At 44.3% G+C, this 15,222-nt stretch overlaps 1 long non-coding RNA gene across 1 annotated transcript in view; it reads left to right on the plus strand.

Moving 5' to 3' along the window:
* LOC118668754 overlaps window positions 1-14,906 on the plus strand; it is a 36,823-nt gene extending 21,917 nt beyond the window's left edge. The window contains exons 3-5 of the long non-coding RNA XR_004971751.1: window positions 1,593-1,690; window positions 11,524-11,647; window positions 14,778-14,906. This is a non-coding gene — a long non-coding RNA (uncharacterized LOC118668754). The remainder of the gene's footprint in view (window positions 1-1,592; window positions 1,691-11,523; window positions 11,648-14,777) is intronic.
* The last annotated feature ends 316 nt before the right edge of the window (window positions 14,907-15,222 follow it).

Genomic DNA, 15,222 nt, shown 5'->3' on the forward strand with positions numbered 1-15,222 from the left:
GAAGATGGATATCATGTGGCTGGCAAGGCATCAAGAATGACCTCTTGCCCTGACCAGTTTGGCTCAGTGGCTAGAGCGTCGGCCTGTGGACTGAAGAGTCCCGGGTTCGATTCCGGTCAAGGGCATGTACCTTGGTTGCAGGCATATCCCCAGTGGGGGGTGTGCAGGAGGCGGCTGATCGATGTTTCTCTCTCGTGGATGTTTCTAACTCTCTATCCCTCTCCCTTCCTCTCTGTAAAAAATCAATAAAATATATTTTTTAAAAAAAGGAATGACCTCTAGGTTCCAGGCTTGTCTCACTCTCCCCTTCTTCAAGACTACTCAGTTGCCACTTTTGATGGAGGTGCCATCATTCAGATGGGGCATCTTGGAAGAAGACCTAGTTTTGGGGGGGTAAGATTATGAGTTAGCCTTAGATATATTGAACATAAGGTACTTTTGGCATTCAGAGGGAAAATGGCAAATCAACAGTTATGTTCCAGGGCCAGCAGATTGCCAAAGCCAGTCATCTGAAAACATGATGCTCAGAATGGAAGTAGTCGACTTTCAGTGAAGCAAGAAAGCTGAGATCAAAGGAGTTGACCCGGACTACCTCAGCATGTTTACTTGTCATGTTAAAAAATACACAAACATATATAGAATCCACTGTGAGAAGCAAATAAAACAGAGGAAACTAAAATAAAATTACATGTGCCCTAAACTTAATTACGCTTAAAAAAAAATAGAGCAGGAACTATGCAACTGTAAAATGCATGTGTAGCTCTTATTGAAAGATTTAAATCTTGCTGACACCAATAAGAAATGATGGGTTGTGATTCATCGGGAAGGTAATGTGATTTCTGCACATGGGCTCTGACCTTGGGCGGCCCAGGCAGAGCTTGGAGAGTGGTTCTAATTGAATCAACACCCGGCAGGGAGGGAGTGGGGGGAGGATATCTGCTAGGATTGTGGAAAGAACAATCATACTGCACTTTAAACAGAGGGGAAATGGGGCAGTAGGCAAGAGGCGGTTCACATAGAAAAAGGGGTTTAGGAAGCAAGATGTGTCACGCTTCCCCAGCTTGGCCCAGGGCAGGGAAATAGAGGATGCGAAAGGCATGAGCAGCCTGATGACTAGAGGGTGCCTATTGTTTCAGGGCTGAAGTGGGGCAGGGATATGTCACTGATGTCTCCTGAACTAAAGGGGAACCATCACCTCCGCTGCCCTTTGCTCTGATTCTGGGCTCGCCAAGCAGCCTTCTGATGAACAATTCAATTAATAGTAATAGAGAACACTTTCTCAGCATTTAGAGAACAATAATAGAGAACATTCTTCTAAACCCTTTACATACATTATCTCATTTAATCTTCTTGATAACCCATGATGTATGTTGCTGTTATTTTCCAGATATTACAGATGATAGAAGTGAAGCCCAGAGAAGTTAATTAAGTTGCCCAAGGTCACATAGTGAGAGAGCTGAAATTCAAACCTAGACTCTCAGGTCCTCAACTCTTAACCGTTTTAGTTGGGGATTTAGTATTCTCTTCCCTGGTGAGGGGGTGGGCGGTCAATCCCATATTAATGTGATAAATTGAAACTCTTGTTTCCATAGAAGCTCCTGCTAACCTGAGTCTGCTGCCGAGAGATCAGTAGAAGAACATCCCATTGTCCTGGAAGGCAGGGGCCAGAACTTGAACATGGTCTCTCAAGGTAAGTACTGTCTTGACCGTGCCTAGCACACAAGTGGCACAGGAGACTCGTACCGAGGGGCTAAAGTGGAGGCATTGCCTCTGGGACTCTGAGGGATCTCTAGGGACCTGCTAGTGGTCCCCGAACAAAAAAGATAATACTGTTTTCGACAATTTGTAGCAAATTTTCAATATTTAGAGATTTTTTTTCTTGTCAGTTACAAACTGGGACTGCCTAAATGAACAATTGTTAACCCAACTCCAAACTTGTCTTTAAAATGTAGTTATGGAAGAAAAAAAATATATACTCCCAGATGTAAATTGAACCAAAGTGCACATAGAATGCAGAACAAGGCCAAGCTGTTCAGTGTAATCATTTTGGGGGAGAAAAGTTTCCAAAAGGCTTTTTATCTCCCCACCAAAAGTTCCAAATGGGAGGAAAGTAGACGTTTATAAACTCTAAGTCTTGAGTGGCTGCAAATGTCTGCAATTTGGAGTCATTTTTGGAGGCGATATTTCTCTATTGCCCTCTGGAATGATAACAAACTTATCTCAATGTCTCCCAAATGCCATCTGAGCACGCAGATGACGCCTGAAGCCGTTAAACGCATCATCTTCCACCTAACAGGCTATTTGCTATTTTTATGTTATTATTTTTAAGCTTTTGGAATAATTATCGATTCACAGGAAGTTGCAGAAAAACGTGCAAGAACTCATGTATCTTGCCTCCAGTTTCCCCCAGTGGTAACATCTTGGATATCATTTTTAATTAAATAGAGAAAATTAAAAAGTGGCTTGGGCCCTTCTGTGACAAGCTTTCAGAAGACTGAATCTACACCTGAAAGATTACCTTGATTTAAACAAAGAGGGGAAACATATTTTTGCCTAATAAACTAATTTGAAGACGTTTAAAATGTATTTGAAAAATTTACTTTTGTTTTTAACATGTAGCAATTGGCCCATAATCACAGGTAAGTGAGCCCAAATTTTCACTTTCAGCCTCCTTGATGTCATCTACAATGTGTAATTTGAGCCCTTACCACAGCCCAGCCTCATCTCCAGCTTCTCTTCCATTGCTTTCAGCATCTCATTAGCAATTAAAAATGTCAGCCCCTGTGGTGGAAAGGTAGTTTTTTATAAAAAATGTCTGGAGCAACCATTAACATTTTAGTGATACTTTGGGGTCCTGTGAGTTCTCAGGCGTTTTCACTAATATAAGTACTTTAATTTATGGCAACTGAGAAGTAGAGAAATTCATGGCAAGGGAAATTACTAAGTCATGTTTGTGTCTCCCATTCTTTTGGGGAAAAAGTGCCAAGCACTTGCCAGCTGAAAGGGTCTCCCCCAGCCCTTCTCCACAGGGGACATTTTAGGCAAAGCTTTTTGTTATCATGCTCCCTCATCAAAATTTTGCTGCTGTGATAGCTCAACGCCTTTTTGGAATTGTAATGGTTCTAAGGGATTCAGTGGGATGCTTGTAGAATTCACCCATGTATTGGCTTCGAGTGACTTTGTTAGATATTATTTCTCTAGGACTTTAGGTAGAGCTGAAAATATCACACAAATTGATTGTGATGCTTTAACTTCAGAGAAGAGACATCTTCACCATCCTTGTTTTAAAAAATCCATCAGTAATGAAACATGACCTTACTACTTTTTACAGTCTCTTGGAGAGCCTGACCTCTAGCCATCCAAAATCATGACACTAAAAACCTTTAAGTGATTGGAAACTAATCAAATGCCCAGAACAGGTAAATCGTGGCACAGTTTCCACAAAGGAATACTATACAGCAATGTGAGTGAATGAACTGCAATTGGGTACATGGAGAAATATGGAAGACTCACAAGCATAATATTGAACAAAGAGGCCAGACAGAAGAACACATACCATTTGATTCCATTTATATGAAGTTTTAAAATGGGTAAAACTAATCAGAGGTGTTGGAAGTCAGCCCTTGGGGGGTGGGGTGGGGGAGTTACTCCAAGGGGACAGCAGAGGGGTTTCTGGGATGCTGGGAATGTTGGTTATGTGGGTGTGTTTGATTTGTGAAAATTCATCAAGCTATCTACTTAACAATTTTTGCACTTTCACTATGTAAATTAGACTGCCATAAAGCATTAGAAAAAAAGCCACTAAATGCAATGGGAATGGGATTATGAGAGAGCCTGGGTGGCTGGCAGGCATCCCAGCATCCTTCACTTCACAGACGTGATGGCGTCCCTTCAGTTCTGTCTCAGACGGTGGTGGATGGTGGGGAGGCGTGGCAGGCTCCACGGAGACAGCATGGATGGCCTCTAATTATACTTTCCCTTTTAGAAAATTTTTTTTTTTTCCAAAAGAGGGACTTTAAATGATAGTTCATGGGAGGACCTCCTTGATGTCATCTACAATTGGAACACTTTTCTCACTGACAAATCTGTGTGACTAAACGCACACACACATCCCTAGCTCAGCATCACACTGCCTGGCAGGGGGGCGGCGGGCGGCGGGTGGCACCGCCGGGAAGGCTTGGAGCTCCGCAGCTCTGCTTCTCACTTGCTCTGCGTCCTTGGACAGGGCCTGCTCTCTAAGCCTCAATCTTCACCTCGTAGGTTGATATTAAGAATTAAATGAAATGAGGCCTCCCAGGGGATATGTGTCTAGTACAATGTGTGACATGTGGCAGGTGCTTGAGGAATTGTTCCTTACTTACATAGTTTCTAATTTTTACTCTGAGCCCTAGTGACCTAAGGCTCTGAGTGATCACAGTAACCTGTGGCCTGGCTGATGGGGCCAGTGTGTGGTAGAGGGTAGTTACGGATGGGATGGTGGTGATGGGCAGATAGATACCTGGGAGAAGGCCAAAGGCAGGGCTGAGGGGCTGCTTGGGATCTGGGCCTTGGAGGGAAGAGGAAGAGAGCATTTAGGGCTAAAATGCCTCAGGCCGGGAGTTCAGGAAACAGGCTAGTGCCTGATGGACTCAAACCCTGGAGCACTGGTTCTCAACCTTCTGGCCCTTTAAATACAGTTCCTCATGTTGTGACCCAACCATAAAATTATTTTCGTTGCTACTTCATCACTGTAATGTTGCTACTGCTATGAATCGTAATGTAAATATCTGATACGCAGGATGGTCTTAGGCGACCCCTGTGAAAGGGTCGTTCGACCCCCAAAGGGGTCGCGACCCACAGGTTGAGAACCGCTGGGCTAGTGGCTTCTAGGACTCTGGAGGGCATGTTCTAGTCCAGTGATGGCGAACCTTTTGAGCTCGGCGGGTCAGCATTTTGAAAAACCCTAACTTAACTCTCGTGCTGTGTCACATATAGAAATTTTTTGATATTTGCAACCTTAGTAAAACAAAGATTTATATTTTTGATATTTATTTTATATATTTAAATGCCATTTAACAAAGAAAAATCAACCAAAAAAAATGAGTTCACGTGTCACCTCTGACACGCGTGTCATAGGTTCGCCATCACTGGGAATCTAGTCTCTGAGGAAGAAGTTTACGGCCAAGTCATCCCAGGAGCACCCCACTCCTTTCGGCCATGAATGAGCCATGGCTGTTCTCTCTTCAGTGGGGTCCTTCTGTGTGTGCACCACATCTTCCACTTCCCTCCCCCCAATTATGCTGCCTCTCCCTCCAGGCCCTCTTCTCAGCACAGACACAGGCAGGAAGAACCCAGGCTCTGGCACTAGAGAGGGCTGAGCTCTGATTCTGACTCGGCCACTTAGAGTTGTGTGACCCCAGCCAAGCGGCTCAGCCTCTCAGACTCTTGCGTTCCTCTTTTGTAAAAGAGAATGATCAAAGGACCTGCCTTGTACACCGATGTGAGGATGAAATGAAAAAACTCTGGCCAGAGTACCTGCCCCATAATTAGTGTTCAATAAAATAACTGTGGGTAGAGTAGTGTAGGAGGAATCAGATAACGCGAACCGGCAGTGTGGTGTGTGGGGATAATAATCATTTCTATTCCAAAGTGTAGGTGTGAGACTCAAAATAGTGTCTGTGGTATAGAAGCTCCTAGCCCAGTGCCCAGTGCCCAGTGAGGACAAAAATGTAAACGGTTTATCTTGTCTCCTGCTATTTCCCGCATTCTATCCAGTGCTGGGGCCTCCTTCGATCCTATCTTTCAAGTTCCCCTAGACGGCTGATATCACACAGCTCTCTGCCCCAGGAAGCAGCCCTGAGGAGAGGGCCGGCTTGTGGATGAGGGGAGGGAGAAGTGTGCCCTGAGGGTAGGCCATCCACCTGAGACGTGGGGCAGACCCAGGGAGAGGGCAGCCTAGCGGGTGTCTCTATCTGCACTCATCCCAGGCTGGTCTGAACCTCCATGCTCCCATCTACCTCAAAAGGAGCTCCAGTCCCTCCACTCGTTGGTGAACAACTCAGGCCAGCGGTCAGCCCCACTGCCACACTCTTCGTCTCCTCAACCCAATCCTAACTAACCTTCTCCTCTCTTTACTCCTTCCAGGCTTCATCTTTCCCCCCATCCCTGTGGAGCGCTCAGCCTGCCCTATCTCACCAGATTCGAATCCAGACCCACCCCACTCCTGCCTAGCATTTTCCTCTCCCTCTTCCTGCCCACCCCCAGGGCTGCGGTGAGGGCCTGAGTACCCTTCTGAGATCTCTAGAGGACACGCCCTACCTCCGACTGGAGGAACATTTGCCAGTCATTCCATTCTGGTGAAAGCAAAGCCCCCGGACTGTTCCCCTCAGCCTTGGGCTCCAGGATGCCCCTGAAGGGCTCTCCTCCATCCCCACTGAGGGCCACTCAGCTCCTGGGGGCTCATGGGTACAGTGAGTCAGGCCTGTCTCTGCTGTTGTTTATGTAATCCTTCCCTGCAGTAACAAGGTGTTTACTGTTGCACAAACACATTTTGGTTTAATGGCTGACAGTAAAACTGTCTGATAAAGTTTGATTTAGCGAAAGAAAGCAAAATAAATCTGGGGGTATGGAGAGCTATTGGGAGGACAGACTCCTAGGGCTTTAAAAAGGGGCATGAAAGCGAGGGATGGGGGTGCCGGCTGAACTTCCCTGCCTGTCCTTTCTGCCTATCTCCCAAGAGCACCTCTGACAGCTCCTCTGCGGGAAGCCGAACTCCCCACAACCTGGCATTTTCTTGCTTTCATGAATCATCTCCATCCTTCAACATCCCATGTAATTTGTTCCTCCTCCAGAGAGCCTCCCAGGATTGCTCCAGCTCAGATAGAGCTGGCAATGTTGCCTGAGAGAAGATCCTTGAGCCAGGAAACTAGATGTAGCTCTGGGATTTAGTGTGGCCTTAGGCAAGTCACATTGGCTTTAGGGATCTCAGTTCCGTCAGCTGCAAAGGGCACTGAGCAGGATACAATACAAAAAAAGTGCTTGGTTCTTTAAAAAAGTTTTTTTTTTCAACTATAGTAGACGTACAATATTGTATTAGTTTCAGGCGTACAACATAGTGATTAGACATTTATATAACTTAGGAAGTGATCACCCCGCTAAGTCTAGTGCCCCTCTGACACCATGCTCAGCGATTTCAGTATTGTTCACTATATTCCCTATGCTGTACTCTATGTCCCCATGACTGTTTTTATAACTGGCAATTTGTACATCTCAATCCCTTCCCCTTTTCACCCCCACCAACCCACTCCCATCTGGCAACCATCAACATGTTCTCTGTATCTATGAGCTAGTTTGTTCTGTTTGTTCCTTTATTTGGTTTTTGTAGAGTCCACATAGAAGTGCTTGGTTCTTGAAAAAGCCCTGCCCACATCCGAGACACTCCTATCTTGTTCTCCCTGGACTCTCATGAGGCATGTATTTCATGGCTGTGTATGCACTTGTTCTCTGCCATCTCCTACTCCTTATTTGTCTGTATGGGGCTGGGGCGAGGCAATAGGTACCCGAGAAATATTTTTTGAACTTTTTATTGAGGCGTGACATTTATATATACACACATACCAAGCATAAGCAGATAGCGTGGTGAAATTTCTGAGTGAACACGTCCGTGTAACCAGCTCCGTGACCAAGAAACAGCACATTCCCCCACTCCAGAAGTCCCGTTCCCCATGCCCTTCCCAGTTGATATCAGCTCAAGGTCTTGACTTCACCACAGTCTTCACCTCACCACAGATTAGTTCCACCTGTTTTTGTACTTTATACAGATGTATATAAATAGGTATAGGTACTCTTTTTGTATTTGGCGACTTTCCGCTAGCATCATGTTTGTGAAATTCACTATATTGTTGCGTGCAGTACTAGTTCTTTCATTTTCATTGCAGTGTAGTATTTCAGTATGTGAATATACCACACTTACCTATTCTATTGTTGATGGGTGTTTGGATAGTTTCTATGTACATGTGTTTTGGTGAATGCTGTTCTGTTGGATATATGCCTAGGATGGAATTGTTGGGTCAAAGGATATGCTTACCCAGAGGGTAGCTGTAGATTTCCCTGAATAGTTTTCCAAAGAGGATGTGTCAATTTATATTCCACCCAACATTTGGTATTGTCTTTTTCATTTTAGCCTTTCTGGTGGGAGCGTGGTGCTATTTCTCTGATGTTTCCATTTGTATTTATGATTCCTAAAGAAGTTGAGCATGTTTTCGTATGGTGACTGGCCTCTTTTGTGAAGTGTTTGTTCAAGTCTTTTGCCTATATTGCTATTGAGTAGCTTGTCTTTTTTTTTTTTTTATAAATTTGAAGTTCTTTATATACTCTGGATCCGAGTCCTTTGCCATATATATATATATATATATATATATATATATATATATATATTCTGTAAATATCTTTTCCCACATTGTGGATTGCCTCTCCAGTTTCTTGTGTCTTTTGAAGAACAGAAATTCTTTCTTTTAATAGTATCCAATTTATTTCAGTTTTCAGGAAATAGCTTTTGACAGGTTGAACCTCAATTCTATCTTGTTGGCTAACTCCATTTTCCCCTTCGGAGTCATCTGTTTTCCATGTTCTGTCCTGTGTTTTTTTGGGGAAAAAATCGTTTTCAAGGAAAACCTCATAGTTCAGGCCCCAACTGTTCACCTTGAAGCCTTTTCCACTTGGAAGTATTGCTGGAGCATCCCTGGCTTCTATGCCTGGTGAACTGCCAAATCCTTCCCCCTTTTTCAGGAACATGGGCGAGTTGAGACTAATCTTCTCTCTTCCACTTCAAATCCGATTAGCTCACTCAAGAGAAACTAAACACCAACAAGCATATGTAGAGTTACTGCATATGCTGAATAATATTAATGATCAGAGAGATGTAAATTACTAAACAGAGAGATATAAATTAAGAAACTCTGAGATATCACTTTACAACTATTGGATTGACAAACATTAGAAGGCTGGATAACACCAAGTGTTGGCTAGGATATAAGGGTATAATAATGTGCATGCTCTGCCAATGGGAGTGTATCAGGATAGTAATCAGGCACTGAATTAAAGCTATTTGTACCCTTAGTACCAGCAGTCTCACTCACACAGGACCAGAAGGATGTGGCGATGTGCATCGCAGCATTGTGGTGGTGGTGGTGGTGAGCATCTGGAGGAGTGGATGGGTTACATGGGGTAGTATTATGCAACATCTGGAAACAACTGATGATATGTACACTCAATAACATGCATGGCACTTTAAAACATAATGCTGAGTGGACTAGTAAAAAGCAAAAGGAGATATACAGCATAACACTATTTGCATATACTTTTATACGAAAGAAAGATAAGCACTTTGCAAAAGCACAAACAACCCAAAAGGTTTATACACATCGAGCACATTAAGATGGTTGCCTGTGGGCGGGTGGGAGTGAGGCATGGGGATAAAAAGGGATTTAAAAAAGTTCCCATACCTTCACTTTCTCTTGCTTAAAGGGTTTTTTTTAAAAAACCCTTCTCTGTAATAGCTTCTGAGTCTCTTCCCAAAGACCTCAGCCCTCACTTGTCATCTCCCTTCAGGCCTCTCTCAAGCCATGTCTGACCTGTAGAAGGTAACATCTACCAGATCCACATTTAACCTGAATGAGCACTCAGCACACCACGGTTGCCAGCATGAAACCCCATAGGACTGGGGAGAGAGGGGAACCTGAGGACTTGAGTGGGGACCTATGTTCTATTATTCATGGTGCCTGGCACCTGGGAGCTGCTCAGACAATGTCTTTTGAATGAGCCAAGGAAATTCTGGCTCTGCTGTTTACCAGCTGTGCCAACCAGGGCAAACGCCTTCACCTCTCTGAGCTTTGATTCCCATCTCTGTCAAAATGGACATAATAATTACAATTGCTCTTTCACAGGGTTATTGTGAAGGGTAGATGAGGTCATTGCTTTGGACAGGACTTTCACTGTAAAGAGTACCCAAGGCAATAGAAAAAGTGTAGAGATAAGAATGTAGGTGTGCAGATGTCAAACTGTAATCTTGTACACCTAAAAATTAAATAATGTAATTAACCAATGCCACACCGATAAATTTAATTTAAGTAAAAAAATGGAGGAGTCTCAGATCCCATCACTTCTATGAATTAGCCGTGGGACCTTAAATAACAGAGCATTCCCTGGTCTCAGCTTTTAAATTCTGTAAAATGAGAAATAATGTCAACCTTGTAGAGTTATCAGGATTAATGACCATGTTATGAGAATTATTGACAATATGTACTTGGTATGTAATAGTAGGTGTTTAGAAAATGGGAGCTCTATAAATCCATTTGTTAATTTATTCAGTGAATACTTGTTGGATGCCTACAATGTGCCAGGCTAGACACTAGGAATGGAGCAGTGAACAAAATAGACAAAAATCCTCAAATTTCTGTCCTTTGGTTTGGGAGTGGGGTCAAATAAGAAACGAAATTAATAAGATATATTGTAAGCTAGATGTTGATAAGGGCTCTGCCAAAAACCAAGCAGGGAAGGGAGATAGGGAGCATCATGGATGGAGCAGAAGGGATTTCCTTTTCAGGTAGAGTGGTCGCGAAGAGCATTGCTGAATGGGTGATGTTCAAGCAAAGTCTTGAAGGAGGAGGGAAGCCTTGGGGAGGTACGAAGGTCCTGAGGTGGTTGCATTCCTGGTGTTCTCAAGACATAGCTAGGAGGCTGGGGTGGCTGGGAGGAGCTCAGAGTGGTAAAGGCAGCGGTGGGGCTGATGGTAGATGCTCCACTTAAAGATCGCTGTAAATCATGCCTGGGTGCACAGGGCTATCTCAGGAGAAGAAAAGAGGCTGAAGGAGCCGTGATTCTCAGGTGTGTAGGTGCATGAGTTATCTACGGCTGCCTCACAAACTATCCCAGAACTTAGCAACTTAAAACAATAAGTACTTATTATCCCACAGGTTTTGTGGGTCGGGAATCTGGGCCCAGCTTAGGTACCTCAGATGGCTATAATCAAGGTGTTGACTGCGGCTGCAGGTATCTCAACGCTCGACTGGGGGAGGGTCTGCTTCTAAACTCGCTTGTGGCTGTTGGCAGGGCTCAGTTCCTCAAGGCTGCTGGTGAGAGTTGTCTTTCAGTTCTCTGCCTTGTGGGTCTCTCATAGTTCAGCTCACAACATGGAAGATGACCTCCTTCACAACAAGATATATCTGAGAAGAAAGTCACTGTCTTTTTTTTTTTTTTTTTTTTTTTTTTAACATCTTTGAGAAAGAGAGGAAGGGAGAGGGAGAGGGAGAGAGAGAAACATCAATCTGGGAGGAAACATTGATTGGCTACATTCTGCATACTGCTCACCAGGCATCAAGCTGCAACCTGGGCTTGTGCTCTGACGGGAAATCGAACTGGCAACATTTCAGTGCATGGGATGATGCCCAATCAGTTGGATCATACCTGGCCAGGGCAAGCACGATCATTTAATGATATAATCTTGGAAGTGATATCTCATGAGCTCTGCTTCATTCCTTTCTCTAGAAACAAGTCACCAAATTCAATTCTCACTGGGGGAGAAGAAGATGACACAAGAATACCATGGGAGGGGAATCACCTGGGAGAACAGAGGTGCGGTCGCTTACCACCAGCAAGCTGTGATTTGCAGGTATGGCAGAGTTGCCAGAGAGTACGGAGGTATGAGAAATTATTTGTCCAGATGCAGCAGGGACATTTGAGACGTAGTTTGTCATACAATGCAGTTGTACTTTTCTACAAGGACTAGAACTAATCAAATAACTTGCTATCTAGCTATCATCTTTCTATCTATCACAGTGATGGCGAACTTTTTGAGCTCGGCGTGTCAGCATTTTGAAAAACCCTAACTTAACTCTGGTGCCGTGTCACATATAGAACTTGTTTGATATTTGCAACCATAGCAAAACAAAGACTTATATTTTTGATATTTATTTTATAAATTTAAATGCCATTTAACAAAGAAAAATCAACCAAAAAAATGAGTTCGCGTGTCACCTCTGACACACGTGTCATAGGTTCACCATCACTGATCTATCATCTGTCTATATACCTATCTACCTATCTCTCTGTGGTCCTAGCTAACCTGGCTAATTAGACTCTCCAAGTGCTCATTCTCGAGCTGGGTTTCAACTTTCAGGGAAGAGGCACTATGAGTGTGCGCGCATGTGCACGCGCTTGTCTGTGCTTATTTTCTATAGTGTCTGCATCTGGGGTCCTACTCTTCCCTGAGCCTGGAGACCCCTGGGTTCACCTTTCCTCTGCCCCCCCCTCTGCACTTTGTCAGGAGGTCACGTGTGAGGAAACAAGCCCCACGTGGTTTTAATCATTTTGCTATAAAAGCTGAGCTGCTCTCCTCTTTGATCCCGGCTGAGCTGCTGGAGGAAGGGCTGGGGGCCAGGCTGGCCAGTCCGCCCAGCGCTCCGCACAGGGCTCCCACATCAGACGGCAGCCGTAAAATGGAGCACAGCTCATTAATTCTCCCTCTTAACCAGGGCACCTGACAAGAAGTGACTTTGAAAACCCGGAGGACGGATGGGCGGGCGGGTGGGCGGCTCTGGGGCTCTGCGAGGAACATCTGTTTCCAGGTCCCTGTGAAATTGACATCTTTTTATTTGAAACATTTCTTTTATTTCCCAACTTCCTGCAATTGGCAAGGTCTCTGTGCCAGGGAGCAGAGTGTCCTGGCTTTTCGGGCCATATGAGCTGAGTGGCCTCACTGTCCTGCTTGACAGGGCTAGGAGTGCCAAAGTGGGCAGCCTGGCACTCTGTTAATTATTAAACCTATATTTGTGCAGAGAACATCAAACCCCATAAAAAACCAAAATGGCCTTGAAATGGAAAACCCTGTGAAAATCTGTGAACCTCCATATGAGAAATATTAGCGTTTTAGAACTAGAAAAGTCACTGGGAACCTGGCATTTTCCATCAAGAGTCTTCTCTCCCTGGGACCCAGCCCTACTCAGTTTGGTTGCAGGCTTGATCCCCAGCCCTAAGCGGGGCGTGTACCAGAGGCAATCAATTGATGTGTCTCTCTCACATCAATGTTTCTCTCTGTCTCTTCCCCTCCCTTCCACCCTCTCTAAAAATCAATGGAAAAATAATATCCTTGGGTGAGGATTAACAAAAAGAAAAAAGAAAAGAAAAAGAATGACCTCCTGTGCTTGCAGCCTTCCTTCTGGGAGCTGCGATAGCTATTGGTGACCAAAGACCCAGGTTTGACCTTGCAAAGGTCACTAGCAAAACTGGTTGACTTTTCCTCAAGGTGAGAGCTCAGGGCTCTTAGGATGGGGGATTGGGAGTGGTGGTTAGATGATGCTATTTATCACCACTTTGTCCTGGGGGCCTTTGGATCATCTTATATTTCTGGCACTCTGATCCCTGATCCATATGTGTTATCCATCACCCTTCAGGATCCAATCTTGGCCAGGTGCATGATTGTCAGCTGGACAGCCAGCAGTCAAAATATGAAAAACAATGGCATGGCTGAGTTCCAAGAACTTATCAAGAGATAACTGCATCTGATATACCCCTTGGTGTGCACAAGAGTGTGTGTGTGTTTGTGTGTGTGCGCGCGCACACGCATGAACTTGTGCACTTGTGTGGTGCCAGAAGATGTGAGTCAGAATGTTAGTGCATCTGTGTGAAAGCATTGGTGCCATGATGGGTGTGTTTCTGAAGCATGTGCCTATGAAGTGAGTAGATGAGTGAATAACATATCTTTTTTCAAATTTGTTTCTCTGTGTTAAGGTGCATGAGAAGCTGCTGGGATGAAGTGGTGGTGTGCATTTGTGGGATGCGCATGAGATGGAGAATTTCCTCATTTTCATGTTTCCTGAGAGTGATGGAGATGTCCTTGCAGTTTTCCTTCACCAGTGACTGTAACACTCATCCATTAATTTCCAAGACATTGAGTACTCCCATTCCCAATTCTTTGAAGGCCCCGTTAAGACTGATGGCTCTGCTTGGCTGGTGTGGCTCAGTGGTTGAGCGTCGACCTATGAACCAGGAGGTTATGGTTTGATTCTTGGTCAGGGCATATGCCCAGGTTTCAGGCTCAATCCCCAGTGTGGGGTGTGCAGGAGGCAGCCAATCAATGATTCTCTTTATCATTGATATTTCTATCTCTTTCTCACTCTCCCTTCCTCTCTGAAACCAGTAAAAATGTATTTTTTTTTTTTAAAAAAAGACTGTAGGCTCTTGAGTCAGATTACGTGGTTTTGAATCTTGGCTTCATCTCTTTTTAACCTCATGGGCTTGGGCAAGTTGCTTACCTTTATATATCTTAGTTTGCAGTGGTTCTTAACCTTCTGGCCCTTTAAATACAGCTCCTCATGTTGTGACCCAACCATAAAATTATTTTTGTTGCTACTTCATAACTGTAATGTTGCTACTGTTAAGAATTGTAATGTAAATATCTGATATGCAGGATGGTCTTAGGCGACCCCTTTGAAAGGGTCGTTCGACCGCCAAAGGGGTCGCGACCCACAGGTTGAGAACCGCTGGTTTAAAGGGAGAGTAAAATACCAAATTGGAGAATCCATGAAATAATTCACATAAAGCTATTTGAAATTACTTGGAACAGAGTAAGCATTTGGTTAGATGGCATGAGCACTACCCCTTGTCACCTCAAATTCTGTACTTCCGTTATGCCTTAATAGTCTTTCATTCTCCCCCATCTCCCTTCATCACATTATCAACTCCTGTCAACTCAGTCACCCCCAGCCCCTTTACCACTGTTTGACACCACCTTTCCAATCCAGGTCACCCAACTAGGGAGTTTCCAGAAGTGTGGAGCTGGCAAGGCATGACCCGATCAAGGTGCATCACTTGGGTGGCAGAACCTGACTATAGATGTTCCTTGATTTCTCTACGACTTGAGTGGAGAATAAGAGCAGGTGAGTGAAAGTAGGAAAGGAACCACCCAAATTTCCCCCTGAATCATGCTTCCTTCTCCCTTTCTCCTCTTCCCTTTGGAACTTGGCTTGGCATGAGGAGGGAGGACCTGGGGCAAGGCTGTGTCTGCTCCCTAGCAGCTTGGAAGTATCCAAGAAAGAAAGTCCTGATCACTTTGGTTTTCCCATTCCAATTTGAATATATTAAAATACAACCTTCCAGCTGTGCAAATCCCCAGGCCATTGAAATAAAAGGTTTTTAACTTTAACCATTAAAGATTTAACTAGCCAATAAATCTAAGTATGTGGGGGG

This window comes from Myotis myotis, unplaced genomic scaffold (genome assembly GCF_014108235.1).
Source record: "Myotis myotis isolate mMyoMyo1 unplaced genomic scaffold, mMyoMyo1.p scaffold_m19_p_14, whole genome shotgun sequence".
Lineage (NCBI taxonomy): Eukaryota > Metazoa > Chordata > Mammalia > Chiroptera > Vespertilionidae > Myotis > Myotis myotis.